The sequence below is a fragment of the Cryptomeria japonica genome, chromosome 3 (assembly GCF_030272615.1).
Source record: "Cryptomeria japonica chromosome 3, Sugi_1.0, whole genome shotgun sequence".
Taxonomy (NCBI): Eukaryota; Viridiplantae; Streptophyta; class Pinopsida; order Cupressales; family Cupressaceae; genus Cryptomeria; species Cryptomeria japonica.
This window is the reverse complement of record NC_081407.1, coordinates 610399793-610424491: the sequence shown is the minus strand read 5'-3', so window position 1 is coordinate 610424491 and position 24699 is coordinate 610399793. Positions and strand designations below refer to the sequence as shown.

General features: G+C 35.3%; 2 long non-coding RNA genes across 4 annotated transcripts; both read left to right on the top strand.

Moving 5' to 3' along the window:
* Positions 1–455: 455 nt before the first annotated feature.
* Positions 456–22489, top strand: LOC131049399 (uncharacterized). Of its 3 annotated transcripts, XR_009372060.1 has the most exons (7): positions 456–820; positions 932–1072; positions 20137–20250; positions 20334–20423; positions 20511–20747; positions 21959–22083; positions 22169–22489. It is a non-coding gene; the product is annotated as an uncharacterized LOC131049399 (long non-coding RNA). The 3 variants fall into 3 exon arrangements; XR_009372061.1 differs by lacking the exon at positions 20137–20250; XR_009372059.1 differs by having other exon boundaries at positions 20137–20423.
* Positions 22490–22909: 420 nt separating this feature from the next.
* Positions 22910–24699, top strand: LOC131874656 (uncharacterized). The gene is made up of 2 exons (XR_009372062.1): positions 22910–24036; positions 24182–24699. It is a non-coding gene; the product is annotated as an uncharacterized LOC131874656 (long non-coding RNA).

Here is a 24699-nt window from a genome sequence, read left to right as displayed (position 1 = left end):
GAAAGAACACCAAGCACAATTCCAAATGCATCGGCTCTATGTTTGACTAAACCACCAACCATCGAACAATGAAAGCACCGATGTCAGCATAAAGACAACTAGCGTACTAGAGCTTTATACAAGCTAAAACGATGTGGGTAATGCAATCATGAGCCACAACTATATGCGAAAAACTGCCTCCAAACTATAAAAAATGCCATCCAAAAAAAAATAACAAGGACACCACAAATAAAGTATTAATCAACAATAATGTATAACCCCAACACTACTACACAGAAGGGGCATTTGAGATGTTTATTTAAGATAATATATTAATATTGTCTTAAATACATATTTAAAATGTAACATGTATTTTTTATTGTTTAATTGTATTAAATTAAGACAATAGAAAAAAACTTTCCTTGAAATAAAATTATTTTTCCTCATTTACTTCAAACTCAACTCATCAACGCATGTCTCTGCTCGACCGACGGTAGGAGCATAACTTTTCTGCAACTCTTGCTATCATTGTATTCCATGATCTAAGACTACATCTCTTTGAGGTTCTCAGTCCATAATCATCATTTGGTAATTCCTTGTTTCACGGCGTACGTTATCAATGGCGCGATCGCGGGAAGGAATGGAGGGGTTCTATTTAACCTGCAAAACCTGCCCATATTTTCCCATCCGGCTAGCGGAGGCAGGAGCTATGGGGGAAGCAGGAACCGGGAGCAGAGGTGGGGATGCAATAGAACAAGTAGCAATTGGTCCTGAAGCCATAGCCCAATCTGGGTCGAACCCATTTTTTCAAGGGGTTTAGAGATCAATGCCATAGCCCAAGGTGGGTCGAATCCATTTTTAGAGGTTTTCCACATTTGCATGCGAAAACAAAGAATTTGTACCCTGTGGAATGCTTTGGTTGTTGTTGCTAACGTGGAGACACTATTGGCAGGGCCCTCCTTCCAGATTCATCTGCACCTGGAAATCCTCACCTCACAATGTAGTAGTTCAGCTTCACATGGCCAGGACAATGCAACTGTGAATGTAGAAATCTCTAGGTCTTCTGAAACCCTAGCCACATAGTACACTGCAGGTAAAGTGGTCCCTTTTGAACTTCCTGATGATTTGATTGAGCTTATTTCTGAATGGAAAGTTAAAACTATTGTCTTGTTCTTTCTCAAGGGAGTCCCTGGATTCTTTTAAATGAACCCATAATAACTAGGAATGGGTTATAGAGAGTGTTTGGGGATTTGGAAGAGATAAAACAAACAATTTCTACTCGATGGAATGCTTTGGCTGCTGCTGCTAACGTGGAGACACTGTTGGCAGCGCCCTCCTTCCAGATTCAGGAGGAGATAAAATGAGATTACTTTACCTTCTTGTGTCTCAATGGTTGACATGGTTGATTCTGGAGCTGCTGAAGTGGAGGCATCTTGGGTTTTGACATTTTAATTTGTTGGGGGCAGGGTCGGTTGGGAAGACTCGTGAGGTCCTTTTAGATGCATAGATTCTATGTTTTCAAAGCCGATAATTAGAATGGGCATTGGATTTGATGTGGTCCCTCTTGGTGTTGTCAGTTTCTGGTTTGCTTCGATCCCTAGCCTTTTTTTCATGCTTTTTGTCTTAATCTTCAGGTGCGTTTCTTATGATTCCACATTTGCATACGCGTGTGCCAGAGCATTTCCAACTTTAATATCTGGCAGAAATTCATTTTCTGCAACTCTTTCTATCATCGTATTCCATGATACTACATCTCTATGAGGTTTTCTTATCAAACAATTTAAGTGCATTGTCTGTGATTCCATTATTTCACATGTATGTCTAGCGGGCAGTTGGAACTTACAACATCGGATAAAGATTATTCATTCAATGAGAGATAGACCAAATGTAATTAACTTTTCATCCTAATGACAAATAAATAATTCTATTTTCTCCTCTTACGTGCACCAAGACAATGGCTAGGGTTGTTTAATCTGGCTTTACGCCTGTCAAATGCATTTTCTTGAAAGTTTTTAAAGCCTATCCAACAAATTAATTTGTGCACCTTCTGCAACCATTTCATTCGTCAAGATGACATGTCTTCCAGGCATTTTGTTAAACAATCCACGTGCTATCTTTGTAGATACATACTGGGTAATCTTCTTGCAAGAACCTGGAATGGTCGTGTTTTCTGCAGCTTTGATGTTTCTTTATTCTCAAGACCTCTAACTCAGGTAACATTTTCCCTCGCAAACACTCATTTTGTAGTGTTCCAGGTTAAAGGTTTTTCTCTATTACTACTGAGGGAAGAAGAGATGTAGAAAATGAGCCAATTGGTGCTATCCAGAGGACAACTTGAAATGATTGTCAATCACCTGGCTTCAGTGATAAAACTGAGCTTAAGATGGCAAGGGCAATATTATGTGATCAAGAAAATGAATATTACCAAAGGCAGAGGATGCCAAATCTACATTCATGGCTTTGTAAACAAACAAACCAACAATGTTTAGAATATTCCTGCAAAAGAAAACAAGTTGGGAATTCCTTTACCCTACAAGGTCTTTGATCTACTACTTGTAATTTGCACTGGGTGTTGATATTAGTCCATGGGCACTAGCAACCATCGCGAATCCCCAGCTAAACTCTACCAATGCAAAAGACACAGTAAAAACACAAGTGAATACCACTAAAGATTCCTCCACATGCCAGTTGAAGCAGGGTAGAGAAGCCATGCAAACTAAATGATGGTCTCTTTGGTAAAAATAAATTTGTCATGATGTAAACTGCACGATTTAATAACTTAGAAGTGAGTTATTATTTCTTACATCTAGCATATTGTGTGTAGTGGTGTGAATGTCTATACAACACTTGCTGGAGCAAGTGGTGCTTTCTATGGCCCTCTACATGGAGGGGCGAATGAGGTATAGCTGGGTTATCTTGGACTTGTAGTATTGTGTTAATCTTTGGAATCTTCGATAATCCAACTACCATTGATTTTATTCTTTCATAACATGTCTTGAACCTTCATGAAAGATATATATCCATCCTTATTGATGTCATACACTTTGATGCCTCATGAAGCAGTATCTGTCACTTTGCAATTCACAAACGAAAATCCTGACTTCTCACTTGGAGAATTACATTGAGAGGCAGCCATGACTCCATATCCTCCCCCTTTTACGTGCAGGTGACATCCCTTCTTAACAACTATTCTGTCACCTTCCATGACGTAATTGATTTTCTCTAAACATTAAGTTATAGAAAAAGACCAGAGTTTACCTTGTAAAGTGACCTCCCACTCCCAAATATGAAGTCTACATAGCCTTGGATGAAACAGTTGAGAAAATAATATAGACAAAGACACTATGTTTTGAATAAGGATACAAAGGGACATTACAAATTGTTATGAAGAGCATGCTTTCTGATGAGCTAATAGTCCCTATTCAAAATTCCATTAGAAGAGAGAATCTTTATCACTATAATTTTACAAGCATTTTTAAACTTTAGAACGACTTCCCAACTGCCCATGAAAATTCCATTATTATTTAAAAGGTCCAAGTAGGAATCTAAAAGCCTTGATGACCATTGTTTTCTCTCTTATGTTTTCATGTATTAATAGCTATCTTGTCAATTTTGGGGGTTTGGTGGTTTCCTTTGGATGTAGTTTGTGGCTATTGAATTTATGGTCATTTTTTATAAATCTTAAATATTTTCCTTACACAAGTAAACTGAAAGGAACTGGAACAAGTTAAGAAACCTAAAAGACAAGAAAAAAAAATTGAAAATTTGAAAATTTTACCTACTAGCATGTGAGAGAACTTTATATGTATGTGTTCCATGCTTTCGAAGTTTTATTCCAATATGTATGAAATCTATTTCACTAGATAACCATCTATCACAATATTAGACCAAACACTTTTTAGAAGATAATACTATTGGGAAACCGATTTCGCAAAAAAAAAAAAGAATTTACCATCCAACTGTTTTCCTTGTCAATTGCTATACAAAACAATTTCAAATGGGATTGAACTTGCTACCTTCTAGAGTTTCCTATTAAAACCTCTTTTCTTGTATGGTCATCCTTGAACTTCCTTAATGCTAACACTATTTATAATTCCTAAAACTATAGATAATGTAAGTTTGTAAATAATATTGAAGAAAAACTCTCTTTGAAATTTCAGGTTTTGTGCCAATTTTCTAGCTGCTCCTATGAAAAACCTAGTTATAAATTTTCTTGATGATGATTAGAATACACTTAACATGATCAAAATATTTTGAGTACTAGGGATGCCTTAAGATTAGTGTACATAGTAGGTTCATAGAAGATCATGAAAAGAGAAAGGGAAGAAAGACTGGAGATAAATAGAACACAAAAAATAAGAGAAGAGAGAAGGGTTTGTATCATTGTCCCTAGTGGCTAACTGAAGTTGATGGTATGTTAACAACAAGTAGGCATCAATCAAGGGAGTTGAAAAACTTGAAATGTGATGGCAATAGCTACACAATGAAAAATAGGATTGAAAATTTTGCATGTGAGAAATAAATATCTGGCAAGATCACAAAGATTGAATTACAGTCTAGTTCTTTTGAAACTCGGATCGAGAAACCAAAATATAAAGTAATCAAATTCCAAATATATAACAAATCAAATATTGTCAGGACTGATAAAGAACGCTAGAAACAACATTTTGAAATAGATCTACCATGAGGAATAGTCCAATGGGCTTACTCTAGTACTAGGGTAGAGCGATTATCATAATGATGATCTAGGATTGAGCATGCATTCTCCCTATGTTATTGTGCACAACATATGGGAGGCCATATCATAGAGGCTAGATGCAAGTCCTAGGAAAATTTCAGAGAATGAACACCTCATTCATGCTATCAATAACCATTTGGAGGAACAGACACCCCTTGAATGTAACCAAATTTCAGCAGAAAAGAAGTCCATAAACATTGCATCCAACCAAAAGGTTCCCTTAGAAGGTGTGTAGACACCTAAATGTTTCCGTAGTATACTCTTAACCTAATTTATCTCTAGCAATACTGCCTTACTATTTTTTGAAACGGACTGCAGTAACACCCAACCATTTTACAGTTTGGGATATTGTGAAACCAATTCGTGTGGCCTGTAATAGCATCATTAATTACTGTATCATGACAAGACATTCCAGACCCAACGGATATATTCAAGAACTTTTAATGAATACATATTTTTCCTTTTGAAATATAGAGAAAACATTGCATAGACGGTGCTAACAGTAAAACATGAAAGCAATCGCAATGTACTGTGCTAAAGATATTAAGCGAGTAGGAACTGTTTAGATCTGGAAAGACACATTCAACATGGATTTCACTCTAATCAAATCTAAACAAATCTTGGTAATAATGACATATGAAAGAGCTAATCTTACATAGATGGTTTATGATGAAAAGGATTCCACAATTAACATGCACAACCTGTCAAAGGAGCTCAAAACAACTTACAAATCCAAGATCAAACAAAAGTAAAACCCTTCAATTGTAAGTAATGTAAACTTTTTCAGAAAATAAGACACGATAAAATTCTCTGATCTGGTAACCACTTTGGAAAATCATTTATAGAGCATGTGTATGATGAATTTATATTTCCAAGCTCGAAGTGCATAGATCAAAACTGAATGAGCTTCTTCTGGGTTCATAAACATAAATGATAACCTTTAGTGATTGAGATCTTGCGTAGGAAACTAATATCTACAAATAGGGCAGGTATGATAGCCCCTATAGGAGTATTAGACTACCCAGCATTACATGACTATATCTTACCAAAATATTATTCTTGTCATTACATAGCATGATTACATGATTGCATCCTACCAAAACTTCGTTCTTGCTGTTAAATAGCATATTTACAAAACATTTTTCTTGTTGTTACATAGCATTCTTACATGACTGTATCTTACTAGAACATTGACTTTAAAATATAGATAGAGAGTAAAGTCTTGTGTAGTATATCTAAATGTATCTGAAACTGATTAAAGCAACAAAAACACATATTACATTAGGTCAAAGACTGCTTATGAATTTATGATTTCGCTATAGTGATCAAGGGTCCCCCATCCTAATGGGGGGTCAATATTTGAGAACTCAATGTTGGATCTGTGTGGCGGAAAAAGTGACACTAAGCAAACATGCCCTAATCTCACTTTCAATCACACACTTGTGGAATACGAAAGAGCCTAGAGGTATCACACAATTGGCTACTTCTTTTTGTGGAAGAGAGAGCCACGGGCTACCTATTAGGATTTCTATTCCTTTGTTGCAAATGATAGATAGAATGATGCAAGTTCAATTCTTAACCCCAAAGTGCAAGTATGAACTAGTAACAAGATTGCAGAATTAAGATTAAACAATGGAAAATTGTAAACACAAGGACAAGACAAAAATGCAGATGTGTACCCAGAGTTAAAATCTGAGTGAAAATGTTCGGGACGAGGGCGCGAGTGCCACTGTCCTGATTCTGCTCCTGAAACTACTGTTTTGCAACCTGAAAAGTTGTCGGAAAAATGCTAAAACTTCCTGTCTGATAGAAGGACCAGGGCGCCCAGCGCCCCTATCCTGGCAGGACCAAGGCACCCCACGCCCCTGTCCTGGTCTTCTGGGTTGGAATTTGGTGTGAAGTTCTGTCTCAGTCTGCTTCCGTCGGATCTACAACTTGCGGCGTCGTCCGAATCCTGAAACCTACACTTATATCTGAAAAGGTATGGTGGGCAGCTATATAGGGTTTTGCCTTAGTCAAACCCCCGCTTTGGTGATTTCCATCTCCACGAATAGCCAAGTTGTATTGTAAAAGTAATGTGTGTGCAGACCTTGTGTGTGTGCAAGATCCTAAAATGCAAATAAGCAAACTAGAGCAACCTAGAAAGTAAACCCTAATTGCTTGTAAATGATAATGTAAATACCCCAAATCAAGATGTAGAGTGATCTAAAGCATGAATGCAAATGATGTAATGAAGCTTATGCAAAGACATGAAAATATCATGAAATCATACCCAAGCCCAAGGGAGGGGTACAAGCCAATCTTCAGTCGGTGATCCCTTATTGCTCTTTAATGCCTTCAAAGCCCTAAATGGATGAATGAAATTGATGAATGCTTGATGGATGGATGCTGAATGTTGTTGAAGTCTTCAAAGATCTGCTCTTTCGCTGCATAGAAGGTCCTTGAAACCAAAATTCTGATCCTTTCAAATGAAGAAACAGAGCTCTTATATATGAAACCCTAGGTCTTAATTTCAACTTTTGGCTGACGTAGAGATTGAATCTCCTGCCAATTTCTTGGGGTTAAGCTTTATTTTATGATTGGATCGTGCTCCTAAAATTTCGAGAAAAATGTTCGGGACCGTGTGCACTCCGGGTGCCATGGTCCCGACAACTTTTCACCAAATTTTTAGGGTCGTCAGATATGATGATTTTAGAGAGAATCCCGAAGTTACAGGTGATTTTGAGATGTTTTGACCCCTAAAATCAAGCCCCCAAGTTCAAAATAGGACCTAATTAGGGTTTTTGATTAAATGATGTATTGGAAGAATAAAATGAAAGGGGCACACTTTAATGAAAGGGCCCAACTTTATGATGTGGGAGATGATAAAATAGAACCTTAGACCTAATTAATTTAATTAATTAAGTGCTAAAGGGGAAATGCAATGCAAAATGTAAAATGCGCCAAGGCGGGTGCTAAACTAGGTTTGAAATTGTACCACTTTAGCAAGTGCGTACAATTTACGACGCTACATTTAGCCCCAACTTTAGCGGTCATATGAACACTATGTGCATATGCAAGCTAAAGTACAGAAAAGTAAACATTATTTGAAAAAAGATATATCCATAAGTCTATCGAACGAAGCCTCCAGTGGTATCTGCAGTACATAGTTAGGAACCGCACCCTACAAAACACATGTTAGATCACAAAATCACCTAATGCTTACTAAGGAAGGTGATGAAAATTCGAGGGTAGCTATATGCCCCCCTCTGTTTCGGCTTGCTAATTTTAGTGAGTTGAAACAGGGTATCATGTTTACCACTTCAAATTGTTAAAGAATATTGATGACAAGTGCTCACAAGAAGATTTGATATGAGATCAAAAACTAATGGAGAATCACTTGGTAAGAAAGAGGACTAAATCTCAATTCCAACACAATAAAGAGTTTGAGGATTTGAGAGTTCTCTAACGCAAGATGAAGGATGTCAATGGAAACAAAATGCAAAGAGAAGAAAAGAAAGGAAAAAAGCATGAATACACACATTGGTGATCCATGAGAAGAATAGTGAGAGAGAAAACATGGACTTCTCACCCCTAGATCTTGTCTAGGTGATCCATGGGAAAAAGGACATGGAAAACTAGCCCCTAGAGTCTGTCTAGGTGATCCATGTAAGGGAGGAGAGTGAGAAAGTCTAGCCTTATGCTGCTAGTTCCACTCAACCTCATGCATGTGTGTGTAAGTGAGGTTAGAAGCACCTCATAGGAGTCTATGCCCGAGTATGCTACAACCTGTATATGTATAGTACAAAAGCATGACATCTCGCTCTAAGAGTCTGTGCTCTAGTTCAGAGAATAATCACCTTGCATAAAAGAAAAATGGAGACATCTCGCTCTAAGAGTCTGTGCTCTGGTTTCGAGAAGTGAAAGTAATTCTTAATGAAGGATGATGCTCTTTTTAACCCAATTGGGAGAGTGAATTCATTATGGATGTATTTTACCAAGTGCAAAAGAGGTTGTAGTCAAGGACTTACACCTCTTGTAAGAGAGAATCCTTGAACAAACAACAACAAATGCATACAAGAAATCAAGTAATAAAGTTCACACCATCCACAAAACAGGAAAAAGTGGATCCTTAGATAAAAATAAGGAAAGATCATTGCCTCTCAAGGATAAGGACAATGAGAAGGACTTACACAATCTTCCAGGGAGAGATTTAGACATAAACAAAATGTACTACATACTCACCTGGGTTCATGCAAGCAAGGCATTAGTGTATGTAAAATGCTCCTCACAAGAAGTGGGTAGGAAGAGAATACACATCTTCTCCCATATCTAGGAAAAGAGAATTCTAAAGCAAAGATGATCAGTATTTCCACACTATTACCCCATAGGAACAAGAGATAACATAGAAAAATTAGGCTATTATGTTGCTTCAAAAATATGATTGCACTTGAAATTGTACCATCATGAATGACAATGAGCCTTAGTAGATGAGCTACCAATGTCACATAATGATGAGCAACATAATAGCCATTAATGTTATTTAAAGACATGATAGATTGAATGAGGTATTTGAATATGACATGTTGAATTCTCAACTATAAGTGAGATCAAAAACATGTATAAAATGATAAAAATTGAAGAAGGATAGTTACAAGAAATCTTAGAAGAAAGATGAGTGTAATTTATTAGAGCCTTATCCCTGGAGGAAAGGACTTTATGATGAATAGGAGATAAAGATTCATAAGTGGATTTAGAGATTTGAGGGGAGTCATAAAGAGATTTGTTCATCGCCAAGATTTCCTTATGAGGGGAATAGGAGTTGATAGAAGTAGAAGATGATTTAGTTGAAGTGAGATCATCATCACTACTAAATATAGCATTCACATTGAGAGATGGTCTTTTAGATGCTTTGGTGGGCTTAGAAAGATTATATCCAAGTCCAAATGAATATTCATGCATGTTATGTTCTAAAGGAACTTTAATTCCTTGTTCATTTGCGCCACAACCATTTCCACTATAGCCACTCTTAGCCAAAATATGAAAACCATGACCATAACGATTAGCCATTTCAGAAAGAAAAGGTGGTTTTTCATAAGACAAAGAATCAAATTCTTCAGAATTAGAGGTGTGAGGAGAAGAAGTTTGAGAAGCAGCCACAAAATTATTGCTCATAGGTTCAGGTAAGACTGATTGATCTCTAGTTTCTTCCTTCTTTTTAACTTTAAACTCTCTAGGAGGAACCCTATACTCACCTACAAAGGTGGGATTGAAATCAAGAGATCCCCAATCATCTTTTGCGAGAACCTTCTCAGGATCAAAAGCCTTTTCATGTGTAGATTCAAGTTGAGAAGAATCTTCTTCAGGAACTTCAGACTCATCCAAAGAATTTTGATTATCAGAGGGTAATGATTCATCCATAGGTATCTTGTTTAATGAGTCATCACTAGAAGAGGAAGGCTTAGAAGAACTCCCTTTGGAGGTAGATGTTTGCAAACAAGCTTGAAAATTAGTATCACCTATCAAGGTATATCTCTTATTATTATAAATAAATTTAACTTGTCTATGCAATGTAGAGGGGACAACTTGCATACTGTGAATCCAAGGTCTCCCTAATAACAAGTTGTATGTTAGATTTCCCAACATAACATGGATAGGAGTAGGCAAAGTAATAGGTCCCACTGTGATGGGTAAGGTGATAATACCTAATGAAGACTTAGCCACATTATCAAAGCCTCGAATGGGACGAGAGTCAGGCTCAATAAGGGATGTATCCACATTCATCTTATGCAATAGATTAATGCTACACACATTAAGGCGAGAACCATTATCTACCAGTGTTCATCTTATAGCAGTGTCATTTATGATAACCACAATCATCAAGGGATCATATTGATGTTGAATTTCACTAGTAGGCAACTCATCTTGAGTAAACACAATTTGAGCTTTAGGATTCATCACAGAGTTAACCAAAGACACTATATTACTAGATGTATTAGGTGGAGGAACATTCAAATCTTTCAAGGCATCTTGTAACATTCCATGATGAGTGGAAGAAGTTTGGATCAAATCCCAAAGGGATATCTTAGCAGGAGTAGTTTTAAGTTGTTCTATGAGATCATATTCCTTACCAAGAACTTGTGAAATCGGTGGAGCTTGCGGAAGAATTGGTTGAGGATTAGGAAGAGAAACTGGAGTTACAGGAGGAGGATTAGGCTGCCTATTATTTCTAGTATTATAGGTATGAGCAACCGCATTATAACTCTCTCTAGTCAGTTGCTTAGCATACTCATAAGGGCTCTTAGTAGAATAACCTCCTTGCACAGTAATAATAGGTTTCTTAGGAGTGCAAAAAGAATCATTAGCATAACCACCTTGGACCACTAAGATAGGCTTATTTAAAGGTTGAGAATTTTGAGAAGGATAGGCACCTTGGACAGTGAAGAGAGGTTTGTTAGGTGTTTCATTCACACGTATCAAATTAATTGAGGATGGTTTAGAGGGATGAACAAAAGTGTTGGAAGAATTATTGATAGTCTTCTCTTGCACTAAAATCTTATCATGGATTAAATCAATTTTAGGAGAGGGACAAGGGGTAGGCATTGATGTTCCAGTAGGAAGAGTAATACTAGGAAAGGTCATATCATCCTCTATCATCAAAGGACCTTCATGGGGAATAAACTCTCTAGGAGAAGGATCAACATTACTCTCTAAAGTCTCACTTTTGAGGTGGAGATCTTTGAAAGAGATGTTAACCATCTTGTTTTGAACTAGGGTTTCCTTATGAGTAGAACCAAGTTGAGGAGAGGGAGATGCTTTATTTTTAGAGGGAGAATGATTGAGATTCAAGGAAGGTGAGAAACTATCAAGGGAGTTTTCAATCTTGATTTCATCTCCTTTGGCTAGGGGTAGAGAATAATCTATACCTTCTTCTAATGGTTCATCCCAAATAGTGAGGTTGTTGAAAGGAATGTTTGAAGTATTGTCAATTTCGGGAGAGGAGATAACATTGTTTATTAATTCCTCATCCTTAGGAGGGATAGCATCAATAGATGTGTTAAACTCATCCTCTTTCCTCAAAATATGTTCAATATGATCTTTAGGGGAGAGAGAATTAAGGAAATTGCTTTTTATTTCATCTTCTTTCTCTAAGGGATGCTTATGGGTAAGACAAACTTTAAGAGAAGGGTAAGCATTTATCATTAATTCATCATCTCTAGTGGGAATTTTGTTGGAAAATGAAATGCCATCACTAGTAAATGTAGGGATAATGTCATCTTCTTGCACAAAAGGATCCTCATGAAGGGAACGTTTTTTAGGAGCCACAAAGTCATCAAGGGCATCATCCAACAAACCATGATCATATCTATTAAAAGGTTTATCTTCTGATTCAAAAGGAGATATCTCTTCATAGAGGGGATCATTGAAAACAACCATGTTACTAGATTTAGTGGAAGAGTTGATAGGAATGTACCCTTGAGAGGAATCATTTGACTTATCTTTCTCATCACAACGGAATGGCATAGTAACAATGTTTATGAGTTTTTGGTAAAATGAAGGTTTGGTATCTTTAGGTTTCAAAAACTCATCTAAAGCTTCATCTAACTCATAATCATCACAAATATGAACATCTTGCAAATAAAAATCTGACATTTTGGAATAAAAATTGCACACAATGCAAAGAAACAAAACTCACTCTTTCTTTTCCTCCTTTTTTTTTTTTTTTTTTTTGGAAAATGAAACTTAAATGAAACACGCTAAATCTAGATTTAGATCTAACAAACGTAATGCAAGAGAAAGCAATAATAAGATTCACGTCAGGTTCACCAAAATGTGTGTGGGAAAAAGTGACACTAAGCAAACATGCCCTAATCTCACTTTCAATCACACACTTGTGGAATACGAAAGAGCCTAGAGGTATCACACAATTGGCTACTTCTTTTTGTGGAAGAGAGAGCCATGGGCTACCTATTAGGATTTCTATTCCTTTGTTGCAAATGATAGATAGAATGATGCAAGTTCAATTCTTAAGCCCAAAGTGCAAGTATGAACTAGTAACAAGATTGCAGAATTAAGATTAAACAATGGAAAATTGTAAACACAAGGACAAGACAAGACTGCAGATGTGTACCCAGAGTTAAAATCTGAGTGAAAATGTTCGAGACGAGGGCGCGGGCACCACTGTCCTGATTCTTCTCCTGAAACTGTTGTTTTGCAACCTGAAAAACTGTCGGAAAAATGCTGAAACTTGCTATCTGACAGAAGGACTAGGGCGCCCAGCGCCCCTGTCTTGGCAGGACCAGGGTGCCCCACGCCCCTGTCCTGTTCTTCTGGGTTGGAATTTGGTGTGAAGTTCTGTCTCAGTCTGCTTCCGTCAGATCTGCAACTTGCGGCGTCGTCCGAATCCCGAAACCTACACTTATATCTGAAAAGGTATGGTGGGCAGCTATATAGGGTTTTGCCTTAGTCAAACCCCCGCTTTGGTGATTTCCACCTCCACCAATAGCAAGTTGTATTGTAAAAGTAATGTGTGTGCAGACCTTGTGTGTGTGCAAGATCCTAAAATGCAAATAAACAAACTAGAGCAACCTAGAAAGTAAACCCTAATTGCTTGTAAATGATAATGTAAATGCCCCAAATCAAGATGTAGAGTGATCTAAAGCATGAATGCAAATGATGTAATGAAGCTTATGCAAAGACATAAAAACATCATGAAATCATACCCAACCCCAAGGGAGGGGTACAAGCCAATCTTCAGTCGGTGATCCCTTATTGCTCTTCAATGCCTTCAAAGCCCTAAATGGATGAATGAAATTGATGAATGCTTGATGGATGGATGCTGAATGTTGTTGAAGTCTTCAAAGATCTGCTCTTTCGCTGCATAGAAGGTCCTTGAAACCAAAATTCTGATCCTTTCAAATGAAGAAAGAGAGCTCTTATATATGAAACCCTAGGTCTTAATTTCAACTTTTGGCCAACCTAGAGATTGAATCTCCCGCCAATTTCTTGGGGTTAAGCTTTATTTTATGATTGGATCGCGCTCCTAAAATTTTGGGAAAAATGTCCGGGATCGTGTGCACTCCGGGCGCCATGGTCCCGACAAATTTTCACCAAATTTTTAGGGCCATCGGATATGATGATTTTAGAGAGCATCCCGAAGTTACAAGTGATTTCGAGATGTTTTGACCCCCGAAATCAAGCCCCCAAGTTCAAAATAGGACCTAATTAGGGTTTTTGATTAAATGATGTATTGGAAGAATAAAATGAAAGGGGTACACTTTAATGAAAGGGCCCAACTTTATGATGTGGGAGATGATAAAATAGAACCTTAGACCTAATTAATTTAATTAATTAAGTGCTAAAGGGGAAATACAATGCAAAATGTAAAATGCGCCAAGGCAGGTGCTAAACTAGGTTTGAAATTGTACCACTTTAGCAAGTGCGTACAATTTACGATGCTATAGGATCTTGAACTTCAACATCATGGTCTTCAGTGTCATTATTGTGGACTCTGGCTTCTCCTTTTTCATCATCCCCTTTTTTTGTGCTATAGAGGAGACTCTTTGTCATAAGTCCAACAAAAACACATATTGCATCAAGTCAGAGTGCTTAACATGTTCCATTTTTTTTTGTAAATTTGGCATCATTATTATGTAATGAAACATTCACAACCTGTACTTACCAAATTTGCAAAAGAAAACCTTTTGACCTTAGGAAGCACACACAATGTTTGATAAAATGTGTAAGAGGAGGAATGCATGATTTTGGTAAAAATTTAGAGGGGTTCTTACAAAGTTGGCTAAGATACACCCCTTTATGTATTCTTTTCAGTAACCATTGAAATTTCATGCATACAGAATAAATATACAGGTTGTCTATGCAAAAACAATACCACAAACAAATATATAATTCTGTTTGAGGATTTTGCTCATTTATTTCAACACCACAAACAAATATACAAATTTCGCCAATAGAGTTACTAGCAACACCGACAACATATGTTGCACAATGGGTTCATGATACACCCATGCATTCTCAAAGCTCATTCGGCATGAATTTATAATTTTCAAAATGTGTTTGTCTATGGAGTATGACATTGGATCTTTTAAAATGCTAACTTTGTAGCTACCCCTAATATGTAAGAAAATATATATCATATTCTCTGATAACTAATTTTTTTTTTTGGAATAATTTACACGTAGTTGATTACTGGTGTTAAATTGTGTATTTGAATTTATCTTAAATTTATCTATGGTCTTTGTAAATCATGTTGATGTGTGTGCTTGGGTAAAGGAATTGGTTTACTTATGTGTCATATAATCATTACTTAGGCTGTTTGATGAATGTATAATAGGTATTCTTTGTATTTTCTCTATATTTTGCTACTCATTCTCTAATTAAATTTAAATCCACATGTTTTAGGTTATTCTACCTCAACAATTCTACTAGGCTATTTTTATGGTGTTTATATGAAATGACTAACCAGCTATTTATGTTTTTTTTTTCTTGCAGTATCATTTTAATGAAATAAAACACTAACCTAGGATTAATTAGGTAGTAAATAGAATAATAGATTGTATTTCTTGAGATGAGACTATGTTGCTTATATCATGCACACTGTTACATAGATCTTGCTCTTTGTTGTGTTTTGAAGACTTAAGGGCCTTGTGATAACTGTCATTAACTCATTTATGTGATTTTTTGGTTATTCTGAAAACTTTGTCAGCTTTACTGCTTTGAGACCCAAAATTATAAACTATGATGGAGATTTCAAATAATAGTTTATCAACAATGATTTAAATGGAGAACATGAATGACTAGAGTTCTCTAAGAAATATTAACCTGATAAATTGCTAGGAAATGAGAGTTAGCAATCACACAATTGATTACAACAGAGATTCACCCCATAGAGTTTGGATCCCAGGAAAAAAGTTCCAGCAAAATGTCTAACTCTTGAACATTCTGTAGCAAAGCCTACATTGAAATTTCCTATACCATCTTGAACATTCTGTAGCAACCCCATGTCTAACTCTATTTGGAAACATATTATTCCTTCATTGAAAGTGTTTCTTGAATTGTACACATTGTTGCTGTAGAATATGTCCAATTCTTTTACCAATCACTCCTAGTAGGCTACTGAGTTGCTCTAGCATTGAGCTACTTGTTTGTACGTTTGGAATGGATTTGTATCCAATTCTCCCTTAAGACATGTTTATGTCCCACCTTGTCCAGATCAGCTAGAAATTTTTAAGTTTTGAGCCGAATAATTTTTAAGTAGAGATAGTAATGGGTTCAACAAGTTTTGAGCCTTCTAAGCCTTCTTAGATAGGCGGTAGGAATACATTCTTATTATAGTTTGAGAGGCTAGTTTGTATCATGCCTTCATTATTCTATATCAAATGTTGTTCAAGCGAAAGCATCCTTCTTTCCATTGTATAGATAAAAAAAGGCTTTGGTAATAAGTTATTAATAACTTTCTAAATGTGTGTTTGCAGTTGTATATATATATATATGGTTTTTCATGTTTCACATGATACTTGGTAGACATTCTTTTTTAGATCAGATTTCATCTAGAGAACATAGGATACATGTCCTCTTGCTCCAAGTGTGCCCCGATACTATTAATGTACACTGTTCCTTACCTGATTTCATGAGTATTGGCTTTTGACTATTGACCTACTATTATTTATGTTTAATAATATAAGCATCGATACAACGAGGTCTACTTTGGAGTCTCACTACCCAAGCCCAAGAGAGGTTATTTCTAGTTTTGTGTATCTCACCTTAAAGCCATGTTTTCAAAGTTTCGCATTTCTTAAGCTGTAACATATCTTGCACCTAAGGGTCATGTTCTCTTCAAAAAGAAGTAATACTCGAGTTATAAGTCATACTCTTATTATTGATAGTACATGGTGCATTTAGGGAAATAACACATCATCATCATCTGAATATTCAGATGAACGAGCAGCAAGACATACTCCAGTGACAAATGAATACTTCAACAAAATGATATATTACACTTGCAATAGGTACCAAAATAGGAAACTAAAGAATCAACGACTTGTTGGCATCCATAGATTGAACTATGGGGTTTATATAGAACATTGATTGAAAAAACTAAGTGAAAACTCTAAAATTTAACAGAAGAGGACAATTGTATGGTGGAAGGGGTTGTATTGGATGAATCAATAGATGGAAGATCATTTTGCTTTGATATTTTCTGGTTGTTCGCAAACCAACAGTTATATAGGTCATAGTGGATAGTCTGGAGCTTACAAAATAGCCATGGGATGGTGTTCAAAAAATAGCTTCTAGCCCAACAATCTCAATAGCACTTTGTATACACCTCTACACCTTTGTATACAATAAAAAGATAAAATTTTAATTTTTTTCAGGTGCAGAAAGATGTCAATATGTTTTGTTGCACCTTATAGTTTTCCAGGGTGCACCTTGTGACAAGAATTGCAACTATGCTGATTATAAACTTAAGAAGCATTTAAGGTAGGAGCAATTCATAAAGCATCAATTGTTTATTATAGAAATGAACCGTGGCTAAACCTAGACCAAATATGAATTGGGACACAGTACAATGGTTATTGAATGATATGTACAGCTAGCCTAGTGCCTTCAAATTTTTAATTGCACTATTGGACTAGGGATCATTAAATAGCAGCTACCATTTTGTTGCAGATGGCAAGTCCCCCTAATCAATCAAACATTTTTGTATCAGTTTGTCTCCCTGTGACATGATTTTCTATCCAGATGGCATGAATTTTCAACTTCTAAAATTTGTCTTTGACTTGGGAGTTATACGATAATTTAACCAAGTCCAACAGTATGGCTATCTATTCAGATGGCGTGGTTGTGGAGATGTAGTTATCTTATGGCTAATGTAAAGACCTAATAGTTTGTTGTTTTATACTCAAAATGAAGATTTAAGTACTAAACAGAAATTTGATAGCTTTTCATACCATTTGTCGTTTGTTGTCCAAATGATACCATGAATAGTTGTAGGTGTAGATGATGTCTTCAAAGGCATAGACCTATAGATATATGGCTCATAATAAATTTGATGTATTTGTGCATAACGTATTAGTAGTAGTGATAGATAATTGCTGGACTCCAGGGCCTGAACCACAGCCTTCTTGATTCATCCAAATACATAACAGATTCACCTAAATAGAGGACATGTATAATAGTAAGGATGACGTTATCAGCTCTGAGGTCCATGTGTCAATAAATAGTCTTGAAAAGACATATTGATAGTTTGAAGCTTGAAATTTTGATAGCACAAAACCTCATTTTGCAAGACATTCACTCTGATTATTGGAAGGATATTTTAATGATGCTTAACTCTTAGGAAGATAGATTTGTTGTTGAATAATCTGAAAATGCTTCTAAGGATTCTAAAATAGAAACTTTGAAAAATAGGGTATGTATGTGAATGCAGACAACTACTGACTATCAAGCAGTTCAAAATGTTGTGGTAGACATGTAGGCAGATTTCATCTAACTAATCACAATTGATAGGTGTAAAGTCAAATTTCAGAAATGTTTGCTAGTGTCCTCCTTGGTTGTGCCAAAACGGGAGCTTTGAATAAGGTATGAACATGCATCAAAGCATAATGGTAGGGAGAATTTGGTAGGGAGGATAGCATTTCTGTAGACACTATAAAAAAAAACTCAAAATACAAAAGCCCTAAGAAAACACAAAGTCCTCATCTTTTTTTATTGAAACAAAACTTGGAAGGAATCATTGACCAGAATACAAATCTTAGGAAGAGAGTGATTTAACCTAGCTATCGTTCTATGTTTCAATTCCTCACCATCAAGCTGCTTTCTCTAAACTTATTAGAGAAATCTTCCAAGTTACTATTTAAGATAACTAACTTTGGGATTTGTCAAACAAATCTAACTAAAATATCACCGAAACAATATGACCTTTACTATCTTTTTCCCCAAGTCTAATCCGTAGGCCTCCATATTTATATCAGAATCAAAATTAGAATAGATGAATTACTAGACGAAGAGGTTTTCAATATATTTTTTCTGGGCACACATATTTTCCCTGTCAACTAGAACCCTTGTGAGATGCCAATATTTGAAGACAATTTTGAACTCTGAAAATTCGTAAGAAGGGCTGGCAGCATTTATACAATCTGAAAATCTTAAGCAATCATTTTTTTTTAACTCCTCTTAAGATAGTGCTTGATATTTTAAGAAATGGTCTAGAATTTTCAGAGGCACAAACAATAGCTACTACTTTATTGATATTTAACTTTTGTCGCAAAAAAAATGAAACTCCCAATCCAAAACTGGCTGTTCAGAAAAACTAAAGCAACAATGGGAAACTAGGTCGTTAGAAAATAGGGAGAAAAAATACAAATGTTAATGAATAAAAATATCACTCAATTGTAAATAAGATTTCAGTCTTAAAGTACCAAATTTTGTGGAAAATCACCCGAAAAAAGCAGTGCAGAGTTCCTGATTCTGGGTTTGTATCCACTAATGCCTTCAATCAATCTTTCTTTGTAGCAAGTAGAATGCACCGTAATGAAAATGTTGTTTTTTAAACCTGAAAATTTGATAAAATCTATAAGAGTATTTAATAAATAAGTAAATTATATTAATGAAATGAGATCTTTTAACTAACTTCCAGTGAGACCTTGTTTTAATGAAGCTGGCTCGGATTTCTTAGAATGATGCTACTACACTTATGGTGTGTGGGAAGTGATGAAAGGTTTGTTAGCATTGCATATGTTATGTCCTTTTATGTGTACTATGTATTATCAACTCATAGGTAGTATAGATGATTGTCTACCTTGATCAATTATGATGACTATTCATGAAGCATTGAAACAATGATTTTGGACTGTTCACAGTCCTTTCACAGTCACTGTCTACAACATTACCCTATACAAATTTTCTCTAATTACTTAGAAATAAAATCTATAATGGGTGCTATATTTGTAGCTTTTACATTCCAAAGCATTGGTTAGGTGTGTTTATTTTTCAAAATTTCAATTCAGCACACTTGCAGGGTGACAATGTTTGACATGGATCTTTTGAAGGCAATTACCGTTGTTCTTTGTTCTCTTGAGAAGTCTGTTGAATAGACCATTGGGCGGTTTATGACTTTCAAGGCTTAAGGCAGAATGCTTCTTGGGAGACCATATTTTATAGATATCTTTTGTTTCTATGGTCTATTTATATTTGTCTATGGTTGTTTAATGTGGATAAGGATAGAAGAGCACCCAAAATCTACATATATGATCTCATAGCATTCTTCCATGGATTATGATTGTGATTATGATTGTCTTTATCTATAATCTCAATATTTTTAGAATATACAAAACTTTTTCTAGTGGCCATGGGTGCTATATGCATATGTTCTCTAATCAATATTTTCTTATTTTTATGTCATTTTCTATTTTTTTAAGAATGTGGTCATGGATGCTACCAATTCTTGTATGGGGGATCCTCCGATCTTAAATGGTTTGATTGATATGTAAAAAAATGGACAAGGGCAACAAATTACTATGATGGTGCATGAGGTAAGCTTGAAATTTGTCCTTTGTATGCTAAATTATCTTATGTTCCCTATTATACTATGCTAATTTGTGTTTGTGGAATGTAGGCCATCTTGAAAGTAACTCCATCGAGCATGAATCTTATTGGCATAAAGGATCTAGTTGTGCCCTCTACTACATCTATAGTTTTACCAGACGTAAGATTCAATAATATGTTTGTGTGGGTTTGATTTCATTATTGTCACCTATTATACCATCCTAATATTTATAAGTGTTCCTTATAGGATATTTCAAGGATTACTCCAACAAACACTAGTGTTCTTGATGTGGGTTCAGTCAAAATTCTCCCGCCAATGACCGAACAAGTTTCCTTGAGGAGTCTCATAGATTCACAATCAAGAATACTAAGGCTCCTATCAGATACTCCTGAAAATTTTCCAATCAGACAAGAAATACTTGTACAAATTTAGTTATGGGAAAGGGCATTGTTGGAGAGTGCAGAGCCTAGCTCAGTTGAACAAGTAAAATTAATTATAGATTTCATTTTCATGATTTAACAATTAATATTTTTTTATTGTGTTTTATTTTCTTTAAACACTATGATTAGAACTTTATTATGATTGGTCATTAACCTTTCCTCAATTATTGTCCTCTTCATTTATAGCATTGTAGATACTTTGGTCACTACAACTTAAGATGAACTATCTTTGTTACATGTAACATCCTCTAGATACTTCTTCCTAGGTATCAATCACAAAGATGGAATGAACACAATCAGAACTATGAATTCTTGCGCACCAATCCCAACAAAACAAACAAAATCAGAACTACAAATATTGTCAAAAAATCTTTCTTTGTTGTTTGACCTTGATTCTTGTTCACTCCTACAACTTGAACAATGATGTATCCAAGAATGTCTTGGATCATCTTCATACTACTAACTGCTTAGAAATAGTTTCATATTTTGGTTGGGTTTCTGACAATTTCACAATCTCACTGAAAATAAAGGAAATAAATGACAAAGTGATTGATGCACCTATAGGAGCATCTACCTCAACCCCTAAGACTACAACAATATCCTCAGTGACTACAAATGGAACACAAGAAGTTACAATCTTGCTCACCTTAGAAGGAAATGCCTTGAAGGATGAAGTGGGATTAAAAAAATTTCACTTTATTTTTCATCATGCAAAACAATTATTTGGAAATACGATTCAAATGGATTGGAGGAAGAAATCCAATGCTAAGAAAGAGGGTCTCTTTAAAGATGTCATAATAGCATTTGGAAATCCTGGTTTTAATAAGGATATTATTCTTGATATTGCACGGAAATACATGCACTCTAAATGAGATAATTTAAAGTCGAAGCTGACAAAAGACTTGAGATATCCACGTCTAGCTTGGATTACAGACCAAGTGACATGGGATGAACTTATGAAAGATGCCAAATTTAAGAGGAAATCCCATAATAATCCAAACTATAGGCCATCTATATAAGGAGGATCTAAAAGATGCCTTCAAGATACAACAAAAGCAACCAAAGATAGGGTGTCAAGTATTGGATCCCATAAATTAGGATCTAGTGGGTATAATAGCATTCATGGTGGTTTGGTGAGTGAATATTTTCATCTACTATATTTTCTATTTCATAAGAAGTCATGAAAAACTTCAGAGTTAATTGTATCTTATGATTCATTATACCTTATAAATTTGGTTATGTTTGTTAATGTAGGTTCACCAATTTCAAAAGGAAGCTTCAGAGGAGGACCTAAAATATTCTTTATTACATGGTTCCAAGGCCTACGACAACATTTGGTAGATCGAGGGGAGATTCTAGTGAGTGGTCATGATTCTGAGGTAAGTTCTTTATAATATTATATGACATGCAATAATTTAACTAGAGGTATTAAGTTATTTAAAAAAGTTAAATTGTGTTGTGTAGAGGAAGCCCAACAATCAAACTTATCAGGTAGTGAGCATGAAGAGGAGCTAGAGGATCATGATGAATTGTTTGTTTCACATAATGATTTGATTGTCATTCCTGAAACTCGATAGGAAACCATCCTTGAATTTCAACAAGTGGGAGACAACAATATTGAGGAGGGTGTTCAATTTGATGAACTATCCATACCCACAATTAGAAAAGTGCCTCGTAAAAAGAGGACACAAAGCAAGAGGATGTTATTGTTCAATTTCCATTGCTACTATAAACCTAATTTATATATCATCATATTTTTTTAATTAATACTTGTGAATTTATTTACTCTCAAGCTCTTCCTTAAGAACATGTGTTGTTGGTTGTTTCTTAAATAATTATCATTTTTTATTAGGAAAGCAATTCTATTTGTTGCATTCCTTATTGTCTACAAAGAGCTTGAAATAGATTCCACCAGGATTTGAGGATTCTTTTTCTCTGTTTCCTGGGTCCTTTCTTGTTAGATTTCACATTGCTTTTGCAGTATTTACTGATTTCTTTTTAGTTTTTGTTATTATTATTGTTTTGGTGGTGTTTTGTTTTTCTTGTAGGAATGGATGTCTTGAATATAGATTGGAATAACATTGATGGTAAATTTGTGATGGATGAGTTTTATGAAAATATTCGTGTACTTAATGGTTGGACTTCTTGGCATTGGAGGAACCTATGGATGATGATGCCTGGTTTTACAAGCCTGGTATGGTTTTTCAATCTATGTAATAAATTGTTTGAGTTATTTTATTTTGTGAAAGAATATTTAGTAGTAGATTGGATGTAGCTGCATCAAGATTCATATTTTTTAATGAAAACAAAAAAAATGGGTCCAACGTGTGTTTGAAAAGTAAGGGTTTTTGTTTATATTGCAAGCATGGAATAAAGTAGTTGAGATTTGTTTGGGTTGATAGACCAGGCTATATAATTTTCTATATGACAACTTCATTCTAGCTTCCTATTCTTCCACACCGACTATTCGACTTTCTTAGAAACAAGAAAACTAGCTCACAAGTATGTATTATATACTTTCGAGACACTACATTGTCTTTTGTTCATGATTTTTTTGTTTTCTGTATTGAACTCCGATTTCTTGTAATGGCTAAGTGGGATACTTTGTCCACCAGAAACCTGGTGTAAGAAGTAGCACACATTGAAAATGGGTCGCATCCTAGAAATTGCATATCTCTTCTCCATTTAATTGTAAGTCTCTAAACTAAATCACAAGCATTATTTGTTTATTTGTTAGCAAACGAGGACTGAAAATAGGATGTGGTTGTTTTGGTGGTTTTATCGGTTATCCTTGCAAGGTACAAAGTCATTGCAATAAGTTATAGGAAAGTTTGGCTTTTACTATTTGATATGTGATTGAAAAATTTGAGATGGGTTTAAGTTGCATAGCTAAGATGTTATTCAAAAATTTTCATCGGTCTGTATTGTTAACTTATCTCTAGTCATTCTCATAAGATTCGAACATACATAGTGTGCCACTGTCGATGCATAGCCACTACATAGTGATGGCGAGCATATGTGTAAATTTTGAAAGAGGTTTTAAATTACATAGCCCATCATATTCAACATAAAAGTGGGTGTGTTTTTAAGTATAGGAAATGAAAATTCTATTACTTATTTCATTTATTCATTGTTGTTGTTTAGATTGCCCATCATGTGTTGCTGGCCAAGTGTTGGACCCATTGATACTTGATGGTGGTCATTGTAGCTATGTTAGACCTCTACTTCTTGTTATCAAATTATTATATGTTCAACTATCCAATTACACCGTAAGGATGGAAATAAACTTTACAATAAATTTTGTTGCTTCTTTGGATGTGTCTCCCACTCAGGTAAGTCTTTATTTTTGAGAAGTTGTTTTTAGCATAACTTTCTTGGTCTTTCCTTTAAGGGGTTACTTTATTTTATGTTGTTTTATCCTTTTAATGAATCTTTTTAGAATATTGTTTTACTCATGTAGTTTTAATACTATCTTAGGTGGATCCTATAGCAAGATGGGGTGGAAATGTTATTGTAAAAAATGTGGATGCCCCTGTCCATATTTGTCAAAAAATGTGGCTGCTTGGGTTTCAGTCATGACCATATTTGTACTATTTCTCCTTCCTAAGACAAAGAATGTGCCAATTGAAGAAAATGATATTGGTTGTGGAAGAAATATTTGAGAGATGTTGATTTAACTGATGATGAAGCAGGAGATGCCTATCCCAAACATGAAAGTGGGTGGTTTTGCATTCAGATCAACTATACTTTTTTCTTCTAATAGTTTGCCTTTCTTAACTCCATGGTTTCAACTACATAACCTTCTAGTTCTTATTGCTATTGCGATACTCTTCTTCTTCTTCTTCTTCTTCTTCTTCTTCTTCTTCATATTGATGTCTACTCAGAGGTTGTTGTGTATATACTAAGCCAAAGCCTCCTCCAGGATTGTAAGCTGCTAAAAATGGATTGTAAGATGCTAAAAATAGCTCTATCTAGTTATGTGAATTTTGATTTTA